We start from the raw sequence: 17,893 nt of genomic DNA on the forward strand, positions 1-17,893 counted from the left end.
TCCTTCGGGAGTCGATTCTAGCGCTTTAGAAACCCACAATCAATCAATCAATCCAGCTTAAAATCCTGCATCGAGCATATCTCTCTTGTACCAGATTGCAACGGATGGGCCGAAGTGAGGATGGGATCTGTAGGCGGGGTTGCGGAGAACGGGGGACCTACTTCCATGTATTGTGGGAATGTCCTGTACTGAAGAACTACTGGGTCCGGGTGACTCGCTGTATGCAGGAAGTGTGGGGAGCGGAACTAAGACTAGATGCTAAGAGATGCCTACTAAACGTGTGGGAGCCTACGGACCTGCCGCCCCGGGGGAAGTTATGGGTTACGTTAGGATATGCTATTGCCAAGAGAAACATCGCTAGGCTGTGGGGGGCGGTCAGATCCCCTAGAGTGAGCCTTTGGAAAACTGACATGGATTGGTACATGCTTCAAGAAAAAACGGTGTACGTGGCAAGGGGATGCCCAAAGAAGTGGATAGAAATATGGTCTAAATGGAATGAATACAGAGGCACCATCTGCGATCCCCCCCCCCAAACTGTCCCGATTGATGACCCAAGGGCATTGTAGCCGAACTATGTAAACCTGCCCTGGAAGCATTTGTAATGTTGACACTATGTATGTACTATGACTTCTGCACTGCACATATGGATCACCCTTGAGTGACCATGCTAACTACCTTGTTTAACTTTGCTGTTAATAAAAAGAATTTAAAAAAAAAAGAAAAGGATGTTTCCGCCCACACAACCCCCGTAAAAGCACAAGTTTACACCATTAGACTACCAAATAAAGGGAACAAGAAAAAAGCACTTAACTCTAGCTGCCGAGCAGCGAAGAAAGAGGAATTGCAGGAAGTGGCATAAGGATTTATTGGCTGAGCGTCATGGAACTAGTGAATGGACTATACAAAGACTGTTTTTTCTTTTCCCTGGTTTTATGGGAAATTTAGTTTGTTTTATAATAATGATGAGCTGCTGTTGTTAAATTGTTAATAAATGCGAAGAAAGACAGAGCATAATCCTCGCCTTCGGCCCTGACAAAGAATTCTTACCAGCACCAATAGGAGAAATGAGTTGGTGAGCCTAGTTCACCTAGTTGATATTTGACTTATATTCATGTACTGCAATAGGTATTAACACCCAAATTATAGAAAAACTCTGTATGGAAAGGGGAACCCCAAAAAGGGTGCCCTCTGCCACCATTATTGTTTGCTATTTTCTTGGAACCACTTGCTTCTTTTATACGACTGCAATACAATATCCAGGCCTGTCCTAAAATCCCAGTTGCACCTAAAATACGCATATGTGCAGATTATAATACTATGTATTTAAGACCAGACCCTCCAAATTTTTCAGCAGTTTTCACTCTTACAGATGAATTCATTTCAACTAATGGGTTATCCAAAAACTTGGGTAAAACAGAAAATTATTCTGGTTCATAAATCTCGACCATCTGAGAAATAGATAAAATGAGAGATGTAGACAAATTAAACTATGAAAACCTACACTGGAGTATTAAAGCTGATTTCCAGAAACTGGGGCTCCTACATTTATCCATAGTAGGTTGATAAAGGTTGTCAAAATTATCATTCTGCTACTATGTTTGTTTTTAGTTCCATATAACCTTGTTATTTACAATCAAAGTCCTTTCAGTGGGTAAATTAATTAGGTACGAACTTTATCAAATTTAATTATGTGCAAAAAACAAAAGAGAAAGGCAGATGGGCCCTCCCCATGCCAGAACATTACTATCTGGCTGCAGCAGTACAATACAACCCTTAAAGAGGTTAGCAGTACCTGCGCTTACCTCTCAGTTTTCTAAGTAATCTTAGAGCAGATGTATGCTTACTGGGATTATTTGGATTTGCTCTGAGCTGTTATTTAATTAAACATAGAAAACAGCTTTAATGTTTTGAATTATAGATCATGTGTCAGACATCCATTCTTTAGGGGTCTAGGGGTGTCTCCTGTTCTGTAGAAATCCTAACTTTACGACACAAATAGCGAATCAACCCTTGGTGTGGGAGGAGCAATGGATCAAACAAGCATTTGCAATGCAATAGGTCTCGCATTCGGAAAGTTTGAGCTATTGGTATTGTAAATGACACATTTTTTATTTATGTGTTGGTTTTGAAAATAGCTAAATTAATAGCTTTGTCATTTACAATGCCAATAATTATAACTTTCGCAAATGTGACACCTATAGCATTTATAATGCAATATGTGTTGTATTTACGGGACTTAGATGTATTGATATTACAAATAACAATGGCTTTTAATTCTTTTTAATAATTAATACTTAAATAAAAGTTATTGTAATTTATAATGGCAATAGCTTAAAATGCTGTAAATAACTTTTGTGAAGATTATGTTCAGTGTATTTTATTGTGACGAAAATCCAAGAACAGAAGTGAAATATTAACACCTTTTTGTGACATTTGTAATAAAGCTTGAAACACTGAGAGAACATATTTGAACCAGTTGTTGTTGAATGGTTGCACAGCTTGATGCTGTGGTGGCGCTGAGTGATGTTGTGGTGGCGATGAGTGATGCTGTGGCGTTCAGTGATGCTGTGGTAGTGCATAGTGAGGTTGTGGTGCCCCTGAGTGATACTGGGATGGTGCTGAGTGATGCTTTGGTGGTGCTGAGTGATGCGATAGATAAATAGAGTGAGTGCGATAGATAGATAGATAGAGTGAGGGCGATAAATAGATAGAGGGAGGGCGATAGATAGAGAGAGGGCGATAGATAGAGTGAGGGCGATAGACAGATAGATAGACAGAGTGAGGGTGATAGAGAAGATAGATAGATATAGTGAGGGCGACGATAGATAGATAGATAGATAGATAGATAGATAGATAGATAGATAGAGTGATGGCGATAGATAGGTAGACAGATAGATAGAGTGAGGGCGATAGAGTGAGGGCGATAGAGTGAGGGCGATAGATAGATAGAGGGCGATAGATAGAGTGAGGGCAATAGATAGAGTGAGGGCGACGATAGATAGATAGAGTGAGGGCGATAGATAGAGTGAGGGCGATAGAGTGAGGGCGATAGATAGATAGATAGAGGGCGATAGATAGAGTGAGGGCAATAGATAGAGTGAGGGCGATAGATAGATAGAGTGAGTGCGATAGATAGAGTGAGGGTGATAGATAGTGAGGGCGATAGTTAGATAGAGTGAGTGAGGGCGATAGATAGAGTGAGGGCGATAGAGTGAGGGCGATAGATTGATAGAGTGAGGGCGATAGAGTAAGGGGGATAGATAGATAGATAGCTAGAGTGAAGGCAATAGATAGATAGACTGAGGGCGATAGATAGAGTGAGGGTAATAGATGGATAGAGTGAGGGCGATAGTCTCATAGTAAGTTTATTGTTTGTAGTTAATTAAAAACTTTACAATTTTGTTGCATAAAAACAAATGATTTGAAAATAAAATGTACAAACTGACGAGATGGTTAAAATAAAAGTTTCTGTAATACCTATGTGCGTAATATTATTCTGGATGAAATTACAATGTCCCTTGTTCCTAGCACTTCGCACTTCAGTTTTGTGCCTTTTTCTCTCCTTTTCTCAGTGTTCAGAATTAACTGCGATGCCTTTTGACAAAATCTGGCTGCCCTGCAAGCTGTCTGCAGCTGGTGGCTGTTGAGTGCTAGCATGACGGCCGGGCGACATTATCCAATTTGAAAGAGACGGAATATGTGGAGTAGATAATTACATCTCAAAGTCCTCAAAGACGGACAAATACACAATATATGCATCAGTGATTCTTCCATTTGGCCACATAATCTACAGGCAGAAGTCAGCCATGTTTATTTCCATGCTGGTATCTGCTCTTTTAAAATGAAGGATCCCAGCCGTAATCTTAGTAGTGTTTTTTGGGTTGCTGGAGTTATATGGTTGACTAAGTAAGGTTGGGGCTCCATTTTCTCATACGTGGCCAGCACCATCCAACCATGTTTTTTCTTCGCTAATGCGGCTTTATCTATTAGCCATGATCTTTGCTTTGCAGCCCCATTGGCTGCTTTTTTGAAAGCCGCAAACGTTTGGTTGGAATTCCACGCCTTTTCCATTTTGAGGTTTGACAATGCATCCTCCAATATTGTTTTCCAGGCGTTTTTCGCCTTTGTCTGGTTGTTCATCTCAGTCCAACAGAGGCACATGGGCGTGTCCTCTTGTGCTGCCCTTAATTTCCAACCTGTTTTTAGTGCGGCCGCATGTCTAACTTGGTGCTGATTTCATAGACCAAATTCCAAGCGAATCTGCTCTTTGGATACGAATCTCGGGATCCGAAAGATGTATTTGAACAGCTCTGATTGTTGTGTATTCAAGAAATTTGCGTCTTTTCCTTTATACAATTCCGACCCGTATGTAAGAGATGGTAAGAACTTCGCCGCGATTACCTTCAACAGGTGTGAATTAGATGGGCATTTCAATTTCGTTTTTAATATATTTAGAGCGAACCGTAGTTTGTTTGCCTGAGCCTTTCTATATGATTGGTGCTCTTTCAGACTCCACCTGGCGTCGACTACTACTCCCAAGTATTTATAGGAGGGGGTCTGCTCTATTGTATTGCCTGCGATGTGCCATTTAAAGGATTTCCTCCCTGCCCGTGAGGCGAAACAGACCATCTTCATTTTTTTGTAATTAATTTGTAAGCCTTGTGCAACGATGTACTCATGGAGCTTCGAGATGGAACGTTGTAGGCCCAACGGGGTCTGACTACAAAGTACGATGTCATCTGTGTACTGTATGCTCCTAATTTTGTGGTGGGCTAGCTTCGGTGGATCACTTTGTGTCTCCGCGATGCACTTGTCCAAGTCCGCGGTGAAGATGTTAAAAAGAGTTGGTGCCAATACACAGCCCTGCTTGAGGCCTACATGGGTGGGGATTTTTTCTGTTGTTTTATCACCATTGCCTAGTTTTATTCTAACAGACAGTTAATATTTTCCTGATGAAGACGGCTAAATCTATACTGTCCGTCGAAACGCGTTGAAATAAGGGAGCAGCACACTATATACCAATTAAGGACTACTCTGACTGTTGCAGAACGTTACCTTTATTGTGCACTTTCCCTTGTCTGTAGTAATAGGAAGTATTGATGAATATCTGTGTATCATTTGTTCCTTCATTATATTGTCTGTGTTCCCAATTTTAATGTTTAATTTTATATTTTATATTTGTTTTTATGTAAATGAATAAACTGTGCTAGCTGAATTTATTTGGTCTGTATTGTTGTTTATATGCATTGCTTCAATAGATAGAATTTTGTATGGTCTAATTTATGTGTATTTGTCAGTCAAAACTACTGTCTTAGAATTAAGTTGCCCAAAGGGAATATTTTTGACGTAAAATAGTTTTATTCTAACCCAGGTAGATGAATATAGGTTTATGATGGCCTGCAACAGCTTTGCTGGTATTCCCCAATTGGCCATCTTTTGCCATAGTGCCTCACTCGGAACTGTGTCGGACACCGCTTTGAGGTTTACAAAGCATGTATACAGCTTGGTGGACTTTTCCCTTGCTTTATCCACCAAGAGGTTTAGCGCCAGTAGGTTGCATGATGTATTGGTTCCCGGCCTAAAACCCGTCTGCGTAATCGGCAGAATCTTATTTGCGCTAACCCAGTCTTCCAAGGCCCTCAGAAGGTTTGATGCATAAATTTTGGCCTCGACATCTATAAGCGCAATGAGGCGGTAATTGGCTGGATCGGACCTTATACCTGCCTGTGAAGGCGTTAGTTGGATAGAGTGAGGGCGATAGATGGATAGAGTGAGGGCGATAGATAGATACATAGATAGATAGATAGATAGCGTGAGGGCAATAAATAGATAGAGTGAGGGCGATAGATGGATAGAGTGAGGGCGATAGATGGATAGAGTGAGGGCGATAGATAGATAGAGTGAGGGCGATAGATACATAGATAGATAGGTAGAGTGAGGGCAATAAATAGATAAAGTGAGGGCGATAGATAGATAGAGTGAGGGCGAGAGACAGATAGATAGCGTGAGGGCGATAGAGAGAGAGAGTGAGGGCGATAGATAGATAGTGAGGGCGATAGATAGAGTGAGGGGGATAGAGTGAGGGCCATAGATAGAGGGATAGATAGAATGAGGGCGATAGATAGATAGAGTGAGGGCGACAGATAGATAGAGTGAGGGCGATAGATAGAGTGAGGGTGATGGATAGATAGATAGAGTGAGGGCGATAGATACATAGATAGAGTGAGGCCGATAGATAGAGTGAGGCCGATAGATAGAGTGAGACCGATAGATAGAGTGAGGCCGATAGATTGATAGATAGATAGATAAGAGTGAGTGAGGGAGATAGATAGAGTGAGGGCGATGGATAGAGTGAGGGCGATAGATAGATAGATTGATAGACAGATAGATAAAGTGAGTGAGTGAGGGAGATAGATAGAGTGAGTGAGATAGAGTGAAGGCGATAGATAGAGTGAGGGCGATAGATAGCTAGAGTGAGGGGGATAGATAGATAGAGTGTGGGCGATAGATAGATAGATAGATAGATAGATAGATAGATAGATAGATAGATAGAGTGAGGGCGATAGATAGAGTGAGGGTAATACATAGATAGATAGATAGATAGATAGATAGATAGATAGATAGATAGATAGATAGACTGAGGGCGCTAGATAGACTCAGGGCTATTGATAGATAGAGTGAGGGTGATAGATAGATAGAGTGAGGGCGATAGATAGATAGATAGATAGATAGATAGATAGATAGATAGATAGATAGATAGATAGATAGATAGAGTGAGGGCGATAGATAGATAGAGTGAGGGTGATAGATAGATAGAGTGAGGGCGATAGATAGATAGAGAGAGGGCAATAGATAGATAGAGGGAGGGCGATAGATGGATAGAGGGAGGGCGATAGATGGATAGAGTGAGGGCGATAGATGGATAGAGTGAGGGCGATAGATGGATAGAGTGAGGGCGATAGATAGAGTGAGGGCAATAGATAGATAGAGTAAGGGCAATAGATAGCCAGAGGGAGGGCGATAGAGTGAGGGAGATAGATAGATAGATAGATAGATAGATAGATAGATAGATAGATAGATAGATAGATAGATAGAGTGAGGGCGATAGATAGATAGAGTGAGGGCGATAGACAGAGTGAGGGCGATAGATTGGTAGATAGATAGATAGATAGATAGATAGATAGATAGATAGATAGAGTGAGGGCGATAGATTGATAGATAGATAGAGTGAGTGAGGGAGATAGATAGAGTGAGGGCGATGGATAGAGTGAGGGCGATAGATAGATAGATAGATTGATAGACAGATAGATAAAGTGAGTGAGTGAGGGAGATAGATAGAGTGAGGGTGATAGATAGAGTGAGGCCGATAGATTGATAGATAGATAGATAGATAGATAGATAGAGTGAGGGCGATAGATAGAGTGAGGGCAATAGATAGAGTGAGGGCAATAGATAGATAGTTAGAGTGAGGGCGATAGATAGAGTGAGGGCGATAGAGTGAGGGGGATAGATAGATAGAGTGAGGGCGATAGATAGATAGATAGAGTGAGGGCGCTAGATAGAGTGAGGGCAATAGATAGATAGAGTGAGGGCGATAGATAGATAGAGTGAGGGCGATGGAGTGAGGGCGATAGATAGAGTGAGGGCAATAGATAGATAGAATGAGGGCAATAGATAGATAGAGGGAGGGCGATAGATAGAGTGAGTGAGGGCGATAGATAGATAGATAGATAGAGTGAGGGCGCTAGATAGACTGAGGGCGATTGATAGATAGAGTGAGGGTGATAGATAGATAGAGTGAGGGCGATAGATAGAATGAGGGCAATAGATAGATAGATAGAGGGAGGGCGATAGATAGAGTGAGGGAGATAGATAGATAGATAGATAGATAGATAGATAGATAGATAGATAGATAGATAGATAGATAGAGTGAGGGCGATGGAGTGAGGGCGATAGATAGAGTGAGGGCAATAGATAGAGTGAGGCCGATAGATTGATAGATAGATCGATAGATAGATAGATAGATAGATAGATAGATAGATAGATAGATAGATAGATAGATAGATAGATAGATAGAGTGAGGGCGATAGATTGATAGATAGATAGAGTGAGTGAGGGAGATAGATAGAGTGAGGGCGATGGATAGAGTGAGGGCGATAGATAGATAGATAGATTGATAGACAGATAGATAAAGTGAGTGAGTGAGGGAGATAGATAGAGTGAGGGTGATAGATAGATAGATAGAGTGAGGGCGATGGAGTGAGGGCGATAGATAGAGGGAGGGCAATAGATAGAGTGAGGCCGATAGATTGATAGATAGATCGATAGGTAGATAGATAGATAGATAGATAGATAGATAGATAGATAGATAGATAGATAGATAGATCGATAGAGTGAGGGCGATAGATAGAGTGAGGGCAATAGATAGAGTGAGGGCAATAGATAGAGTGAGGGCAATAGATAGAGTGAGGGCAATAGATAGAGTGAGGGCAATAGATAGATAGTTAGAGTGAGGGCGATAGATAGATAGATAGAGTGAGGGCGCTAGATAGAGTGAGGGCAATAGATAGATAGAGTGAGGGCGATACATAGATAGATAGAGTGAGGGCGATGGAGTGAGGGCGATAGATAGAGTGAGGGCAATAGATAGATAGAGGGAGGGCGATAGATAGAGTGAGTGAGGGCAATAGATAGATAGATAGATAGAGTGAGGGCGCTAGATAGACTGAGGGCGATTGATAGATAGAGTGAGGGTGATAGATAGATAGAGTGAGGGCGATAGATAGAATGAGGGCAATAGATAGATAGATAGAGGGAGGGCGATAGAGTGAGGGGGATAGATAGATAGAGTGAAGGCGATAGATAGATAGATAGAGTGAGGGCGCTAGATAGAGTGAGGGCAATAGATAGAGTGAGGGCGATAGATAGATAGATAGAGTGAGGGCGATGGAGTGAGGGCGATAGATAGATAGAGTGAGGGCGATAGAGTGAGGGCAATAGATAGATAGAATGAGGGCAATAGATAGATAGAGGGAGGGCGATAGATAGAGTGAGTGAGGGAGATAGATAGATAGATAGATAGAGTGAGGGCGATAGATAGATAGATAGATAGAGGGAGATAGATAGAGTGAGGGCGATAGATAGAGTGAGGGCGACAGATAGATAGAGTGAGGGCGATAGATAGAGTGAGGGTGATGGATAGATAGATAGAGTGAGGGCGATAGATACATAGATAGAGTGAGGGTGATTGATAGAGTGAGGGTGATTGATAGAGTGAGGGTGATTGATAGAGTGAGGGTGATTGATAGAGTGAGGGTGATTGATAGAGTGAGGGTGATAGATAGAGTGAGGGCGATAGATAGAGAGAGGGCGATAGATGGAGTGATAATGATAGATAGAGTGAGGGTGATAGAGTGAGGGCGATAGATAGATGGAGTGATAATGATAGAGTGAGGGTGATAGATAGATAGAGTGAGGGCGCTAGATAGATAGAGTGAGGGCGATAGATAGATGGAGTGATAATGATAGATAGATACATAGATAGATAGGTAGAGTGAGGGCGATAGATAGATAGAGTGAGGGTGATAGATAGAGTGAGGGCGATAGATAGATAGATAGAGTGAGGGCAATAGATAGAGTGAGGGCAATAGATAGATAGAGGGAGGGCGATAGATGGATAGGGTGAGGGCGATAGATGCATAGAGTGAGGGCGATAGATAGAGTGAGGGAGATAGATAGATAGATAGATAGATAGATAGATAGATAGATAGATAGATAGATAGATAGATAGAGTGAGGGCGATAGATAGAGTGAGGGTGATAGACAGATAGAGTGAGGGCGATAGATTGGTAGATAGATAGATAGATAGATAGATAGATAGATAGATAGATAGATAGATAGATAGAGGGCGATAGAGTGAGGCCGATAGATTGAGAGATAGATCGATAGATAGATAGATAGATAGATAGATAGATAGATAGATAGATAGATAGATAGATAGATAGATAGATAGATAGATAGATAGATAGATAGAGTGAGGGCGATAGATAGATAGATAGATAGAGTGAGGGCGATAGATAGATAGATAGAGTGAGGGCAATAGATAGAGTGAAGGCAATAGATAGACAGAGTGAGGGCGATAGACAGAGTGAGGGCGATAGACAGAGTGAGGGCGATAGACAGAGTGAGGGCGATAGATAGAGTGAGGGGGATAGATAGATAGAGTGAGGGCGATAGATAGATAGATAGAGTGAAGGTGATAGATAGAGTGAAGGCGATAGATAGAGTGAGGGCAATAGATAAATAGATAGAGTGAGGGCAATAGATAGATAGATAGACTGAGGGCGCTAGATAGATAGATAGACTGAGGGCGCTAGATAGACTGAGGGCGATTGATAGATAGAGTGAGGGTGATAGATAGATAGAGTGAGGGTGATAGATAGATAGAGTGAGGGTGATAGATAGAGTGAGGGCGATAGATAGATAGAGTGAGGGCGATAGATAGATAGAGTGAGGGCAATAGATAGATAGAATGAGGGCAATAGATAGATAGATAGAGGGAGGGCGATAGATAGAGTGAGGGAGATAGATAGATAGATAGATAGAGTGAGGGCGATAGATAGATAGAGTGAGGGCGATAGATTGATAGATAGATCGATAGATAGATAGATAGAGGGAGATAGATAGAGGGAGATAGAGTGAGGGCGATAGAGTGAGGGTGATAGACAGATAGATAGAGTGAGGGCGATAGATTGGTAGATAGATAGATAGATAGATAGAGTGAGGGCGATAGAGTGAGGGCGATAGAGTGAGGGCGATAGAGTGAGGGCGATAGAGTGAGGGCGATAGAGTGAGGGCGATAGAGTGAGGGCGATGGAGTGAGGCCGATGGAGTGAGGCCGATGGAGTGAGGCCGATGGAGTGAGGCCGATGGAGTGAGGCCGATGGAGTGAGGCCGATGGAGTGAGGCCGATGGAGTGAGGCTGATGGAGTGAGGCCGATGGAGTGAGGGCGATAGATAGATAGATAGAGTGAGGGCAATAGATAGATAGATAGAGTGAGGGCAATAGATAGATAGATAGAGTGAGGGCAATAGATAGATAGAGTGAGGGCGATAGATAGATAGATAGAGTGAGGGCAATAGATAGATAGAGTGAAGGCGAAAGATAGATAGATAGATAGATAGATAGATAGATAGATAGATAGATAGATAGATAGATAGATAGATAGATAGATAGAGGGAGATAGATAGAGTGAGGGCGATAGAGTGAGGGCGATAGATAGACTGAGGGCGATAGATAGATAGAGTGAGGGCGATAGATAGAGTGATAATGTTAGATAGATAGAGTGATAATGTTAGATAGATAGAGTGAGGGTGATAGATGGATAGATAGATAGATAGATAGATAGATAGATAGATAGATAGATAGATAGATAGATAGATAGATAGATAGATAGATAGATAGATAGATAGATAGATAGATAGATAGATAGATAGATAGATAGATGGATAGATAGATAGAGGGAGGGAGATAGATAGAGTGAGGGCGATAGAGTGAGGGCGATATAGACTGAGGGCGATTGATAGAGTGAGGGCGATAGATAGGTAGATAGAGTGAGGGCGATAGATTGATAGATAGATCGATAGATTGATAGATAGATCGATAGATAGATAGATAGATAGATAGAGTGAGGGCGATAGATAGAGTGAGGGCGATAGATAGAGTGAGGGCGATAGATAGATAGATAGATAGATAGATAGATAGATAGATAGATAGATAGATAGATAGATAGATAGAGGGAGATAGATAGAGTGAGGGCGATAGAGTGAGGGCGATAGAGTGAGGGCGATTGATAGAGTGAGGGCGATTGATAGAGTGAGGGCGATTGATAGAGTGAGGGTGATAGATAGAGTGAGGGTGATAGATAGATAGAGTGAGGGCGATAGATAGATAGAGTGATAATGTTAGATAGATAGAGTGAGGGTGATAGATAGATAGAGTGAGGGCGCTAGATAGATAGAGTGAGGGTGATAGATAGAGTGAGGGCGATAGAGTGAGGGCGATAGATAGAGTGAGGGCGATAGATTGATAGATAGATCGATAGATAGATAGATAGATAGATAGATAGATAGATAGATAGATAGATAGATAGATAGATAGATAGAGGGAGATAGATAGAGTGAGGGCGATAGGTAGACTGAGGGCAATTGATAGAGTGAGGGTGATAGATAGATAGAGTGAGGGCGATAGATAGAGTGATAATGATAGATAGATAGAGTGAGGGTGATAGATAGATAGAGTGAGGGCGCTAGATAGATAGAGTGAGGGCGATAGATAAATAGATAGAGTGAGGGCGATAGATAGATAGATAGATAGATAGATAGATAGATAGATAGAGTGAGGGCGCTAGATAGATAGATAGAGTGAGGGCAATAGATAGAGTGAGGGCAATAGATAGATAGAGGGAGGGCGATAGATGGATAGGGTGAGGGCGATAGATGGATAGAGTGAGGGCGATAGATAGATAGATAGAGTGAGGGCGATAGATAGAGTGAGGGAGATAGATAGATAGATAGATAGATAGATAGATAGATAGATAGATAGATAGAGTGAGGGCAATAGATAGATAGAGGGAGGGCGATAGACTGAGGGAGATAGATAGATAGAGTGAGGGCGATAGATAGAGTGAGGGCGATAGATCGATAGATAGATGGTTGTGGGTGTGGTTGTGTGTGTGGATGTGTGTGGTTGTGTGTGTTGGGTTGTGTGTGTGGTTGAGTGTGGTTGTGTGTGTGCTTGTGGTTGTGTGTGTGGTTATGTGTGTGTGTGTGGTTGTGTGTAGGGGGTTGTGTGTGGGGGGTTGTGTGTGTGGGGGGTTGTATGTGTGTGGGGTTGTGTGTGTGGGGGGGTTGTGTATGTGTGGGGAGGTTGTGTGTGGGGTTGTGTGTGTGTGTGTGTGTGGTTGTGTGTAGGGGGTTGTGTGCGGGGGTTGTGTGTGTGTGGGGGTTGTGTGTGTTGGGTTGTCTGTGTGGGGTTGTGTGTGTGTGGGGGGTTGTGTGGGGGGTCTGGGTGTGTGTGTGTGGGGGGGTCTGGGTGTGTGTGTGGGGTTGTGTGTGTGTGGGGTTGTGTGTGTGTGGTTGTTGTATTTGGGGTTGTGTTTGTGGGGGGAGGGTGTGGGGGGTCTGGTGTGTGTGGTGGGGGTTGTGTGTGTGTATAGGGTTGTGTGTGGGGGGTTGTGTGTGTGGGGGGTTGTGTGTGTGGGGGTGTGTGTGGGGGTGTGGGGGTGTGTGGGGGTGTATGTGTGTGTGTGGGGGGGTGTTTGTGTTGTGTGTGTGGTTGTGTGTGTGTGTGTGTGTGTGCGTGTGTGTGGTTGTGTGTGTGGGGGTGTGTGTGTGTGAGACCTGGGATACCTACTGGCCAAAAGAGAAATTGTGCGGAAATGGGGAAATACTGACAGACCAAGAGTGCACGGCTGGGCAAAGGAAATGTAGAGGTGTACAAAGGCTGGGGATGCCCCCGGTATTTGTGAAGATATGGGATGTCTGGGGCACGGTGGAATGCCAGTGTACGCAGCTGAAGGGGGTGCAGACCAAGAATGGATGGGGGGGGGCAAACACGCAGATGACCGGAGATGTGTGCTGGGGGAAGAGAGTACACAGATAGTGCCAGACAGGCAGGGTGTGTTAATTAAGTCCCTGGTGAGGAAGAGCCTGTTGAGGTCACTCAGTGTGGCATCCCACGGGAGGGAAGAAAACACAGGAACATTATTGATTGCAATCAACCCCCTCCCCCATTCTGCATGTCCCCTCCCCAAACTCTCCCTGCCCCCTGTGGTTTCTGCTTCACAAAGGAAGAAAGACAAAAGCAAGAGTGTGAGAGGGGGCAAGGGGCGCGCTTTACAGATGGGTGCAGTAAAGGGTGAGCGCTAGAAATAAGTGCAAAAGAAGGGAATCAGATGAGAAAGGGGGACACAGGAGGGGCACAAGAAACAGAACTAGAAAATGGGATTTAACGTGTGAAAATGTATAAAAGAAAGGAAGGGAAAGAGAAATACAGTAGTAAGCAAACAGATAAACAGACATAGAACGAAATAGAATGAGAGAATGGATGACGTCAGGTGACGAGAAATATAAATAGTTGGAGAGAAACACAGAGGAGGAAAAAATGTCAAGAGAAGTAGAGACGGGGAAGGAACAGAAGGGAGGATGGAAAGGGACGAAAGGAAGGGAGGGAGGGAAGGAAGGAGTGAGGGAAGGAGGTGTGGCGAGACACTAGCAGAGAGGAGAGAGCAGAAATATAGAGGGACTGAACAAGAGATGGGGAATTTGGTAGAGAAGGTGAAGGCACAGAAACAGGTAAAGAAAGAGGAAATGGTGAGAGACAAGAGAGAAGCAGCAGGAAAGAAAGGAAGTGATGATGGGTGAAGGTGGCATAGGGAGATACAGAGAGTGGTAAAAGAAGGTAGAAAGGGGAAAAGGGAGGGAGGGAAGAAACTGAGAAATAAAAGAAAAGAATAAAGGGGTGGAAGAAATGAGAACTGAGTAGGTAGCACGATGGTAACACAGAGAAGGGATGATATCTAAAGGGATCGGAAAGCGTTAGAAAGTGAACAGGAACCAGGTGAACGTAAACATAGAAAGAGACGGGTGGGACGTTTTAAACAAGCAGAAGTAGGATAAGGGAGGGGGTAGCAAATGGTGAGCACTTTCGAGGCCGCTTTGATGTTCTCAGTGGCCGCACGGCTCACTGAGAACATCAAAGCTGCCGCGAAAGTCCTCCCTAAGGCTGCAGGCAGACAATATGGCACGCGCCAAGCGCACATGCAGTGTACCAGATCCGCCTGCAGACTTTGGGAGCATTTTTGAGAGTCCTTACTTAACTCTTGCAGAGCAACGCATGCGTGTTGGCTCAGCGAGACCTAAAAATCCTTCAATGACTCTAGGCCAAAACTTTCAATCAAAATTATGGAAAGAGGAACTGAATTAGATTAAAGGCAGTTCTTTCCCATACCCCGGCGGCATGACTTTTTGAGTAATATGTATTTCGGGCACGCTTCCACAGTTTTAGATGTGTACAGCCAAGAGTCCTAGCTAAAGGGCATATTGCCACAATATATGAATTACTGCACACATTTATTAAAACAATCAGGATACAATCTATGTGGAAGTAGCTTTTAGGTAAAGAGGTATCCGACAGGAAAAGCACACAAATAAACCAATCAATGCATAACCTCCAATCTCCAAAGGATTTATTATCATTCTGTGTCAGCTATATTATACACATGCAGAAATTCTCAGGTCACTATTTGGATAGGTGTGGGAGATCCCATAGTGAGATTGGAGTTTGGGGACATATTCCATTGTCCTGCTGGGAATGAGAAGATTCTGAGAGATACCTTTTAACAGAAATCAGTTACATTTGTTGAAAGGACATCTCCACCAGTCTTAGTTTAGCCGTGTCAGGTCACTCTCTAAAACAAAATACATTTCATAGATCATTCACATGATATATATTTGTTTTTCCTTAATCGCCCATTCTCTGATTAGACAACACCGGAAGGTAAAGGAACCTCCTTGGCCTGATATATGGCTACCTTAAAGAAAATACATTATGAGGAGAGGTCAGTTTTTATTTTTATAAACACAGAGGACAAAGTAAACTAATGTGATAAAATAGCATAGAACAGAGGAAAAAATAGGATGGGTGTATTGTAAAGAAGCTTAACTCATTCGTGAGATACATTTTTTTTACACATCGATGAACTAAACTGTGTCATTAGCTCTCAATTGTTTTTCATTGTAAATTCTACTGCCTTTGAGGGTCTCACAAATAGAGACAAAAACAGTGCAGTAGATGTAGTGGGACTGGGGGTCAGAGTTTTTCTGGGGGGGGGGGGGGCAGGGGGCTCTGCCCCACCATAGGAGCTGATTTTCTTTTTAACTTTCAAACCGGGGGATTGAGTGGGAAAAGTCAATTTTCTTTCCTTGCATTAAGGCCATGGCACCACAGATCCGTCTGTCTGGATCTAAAGGTATGTTATTTAATTAGCAGTTTCCATAAACCTCTGGATATGTTAAAACACCTCTGGATACTCTCTGGTTTTCACTCTGTGATATGAAACACAAGCACACACATATATGTATGGAGATAGAAGTGGACAGGGGAATGACGTTCTCAAACGTTATTAATTTGACCGAAACAGTCCCATACCTTTTATTAAAAAAAAAAAAGAAAACATTCCTGAATGGTTGACTTGTCACAGGTTGAAAGGGGACAAAGAGGGTACTCCTCCACGTGAAGTGAGAGAAGGGGGAGGCAGCTAAAGAACAAACAAGCATTTTCTCCAAGGTGTCTTGTACCTGAAAAAATTATAAATGCAATTTGTTGATTGACAAATCTAAAGACTGCTGAGTAGCCAACAAAGGCTTTAATTGACAGAATCTAGAATTTGTCCTTGTAATCCATGGAAACCAATAAAAAAGGGTTTGCATTAGGCACAATCAGCATATTACTAAAAACTTTTGAAAGCTCGGTAAAGATTTAAACAAAATGTTTGGCACATTTTGTGACAGCCTATTTATATGGTGTGCAACGTAACTTATTCTGCATGTAAAACATTTTTTTAACTAATGGCTTATGTATTCACAGTACTTTTTGTCACATACTTGGACCTCTTAGATCTATAAAAATACATAACTATTTCCCCAGTGCACCCACTAGAATTCAAATCATTGGCCCTTCAGTTAGACTCACAGACATCTGAGTGATTGCATTAACCAACCGAGGTGTACCACCAGAAACATGCATTTCCTGCAAATAAATGTAAGTTGCGTTTATTTTTCATTTAAAGTGTGTGCGTTATATATTGTATGAATTTGCCTGGCCAACAAAAAAAGTTACAGAATATTTTGTTCTTTTTAGCTATATCTCCGACCCACCGCCAGGCTCGCTGACCACTCTCCCCTGCAGGATGGCAGTTCCATATACATGTTATGCACTTCGACCACTGTGTACCATCCAGCATCAGACCCGCTTTGGCACCCTGCGTATAACCATCATCGGCAGGTGTCCCAGGCTCGCTACAGGAGTGGTATTACTACATTGAGGTTTGGTATTTAAAATATTGATTTCAGCAGCCACGGACTGCAAATGGTTACAGTAAGGAGACGCATGGAGAGGTGAAAACTGTGGTGCTTTGTAACGTGCCCGTGTTTAGACTCTTTTCACAAAGAATAAAACGCCGCATGATTCCAAGGTTCATAAATTAATAAAGCATTTCTCAGTTGATTTGATTAAATGAAAGAATAAGAAAAGGCTTACCTTCCTGGTGCTTCCGTCGCCAGTGTTTATATGGAGATATAGCGTTTTGAACTAAGCGCGTGGTACTCAGGAAGGCGAGGTACTCTGTGATGTACTAGTAACACGGGAGGGAGGCATCTGGTAGACGGCGGGAGCCCTGCTCTGTAAAGAAGGTTGCAGCGCGCGCTGAGAGGCAGCCATCGGCCGAGCAGGACCTCTAGTGGTCACAATAATACCGCGTGCCCCGCCTCACAGGACGCCTCGAGCGAGGCGCGCGCCGGCGGCCCTTGTTGAACCTGGGTAGTGCGTTGACTAGGGTGACCAGGTGTCCCCGTTATGCCAGGACGGTCCCTGTTTTAACCAGCTGTCCCAGCAAATTTCAAGAAATTTAGCCCATGTCCCCGTTTTGGGAGAGGGTCGACTAAAAACGGTGGGAGGGTTTTTTATGTTTTACAAAGCAGGGATGCTTAGCAGTTGTTTCAAGGAAGCACATTTAATTAACAGGAAGCTACCGGGCTTATTAAATTGCATTTTATGTATGTTCCTACTGCCTGTTCTGTAATTCTCTGCTGAGGAGCGCTCTCATCGCTTGAA

At 42.9% G+C, this 17,893-nt stretch overlaps 1 protein-coding gene across 4 annotated transcripts in view; it reads right to left on the reverse strand.

Moving 5' to 3' along the window:
- Positions 1–17,484, reverse strand: part of LOC144754696 (putative oxidoreductase YteT) — a 1,220,731-nt gene extending 1,203,247 nt beyond the window's left edge. Inside the window, exon 1 of one of the 4 annotated variants that reach the window (XM_078642823.1) lies at positions 17,321–17,484. The gene's annotated coding sequence lies outside the window, so the exon portion shown is untranslated. The remainder of the gene's footprint in view (positions 1–17,320) is intronic. The other 3 variants (XM_078642828.1, XM_078642827.1, XM_078642829.1) reach the window with 3 other exon arrangements.
- Positions 17,485–17,893: the final 409 nt, after the last annotated feature.

The sequence above is a fragment of the Lissotriton helveticus genome, chromosome 5_1 (assembly GCF_964261635.1).
Source record: "Lissotriton helveticus chromosome 5_1, aLisHel1.1, whole genome shotgun sequence".
NCBI classification, from domain to species: Eukaryota; Metazoa; Chordata; class Amphibia; order Caudata; family Salamandridae; genus Lissotriton; species Lissotriton helveticus.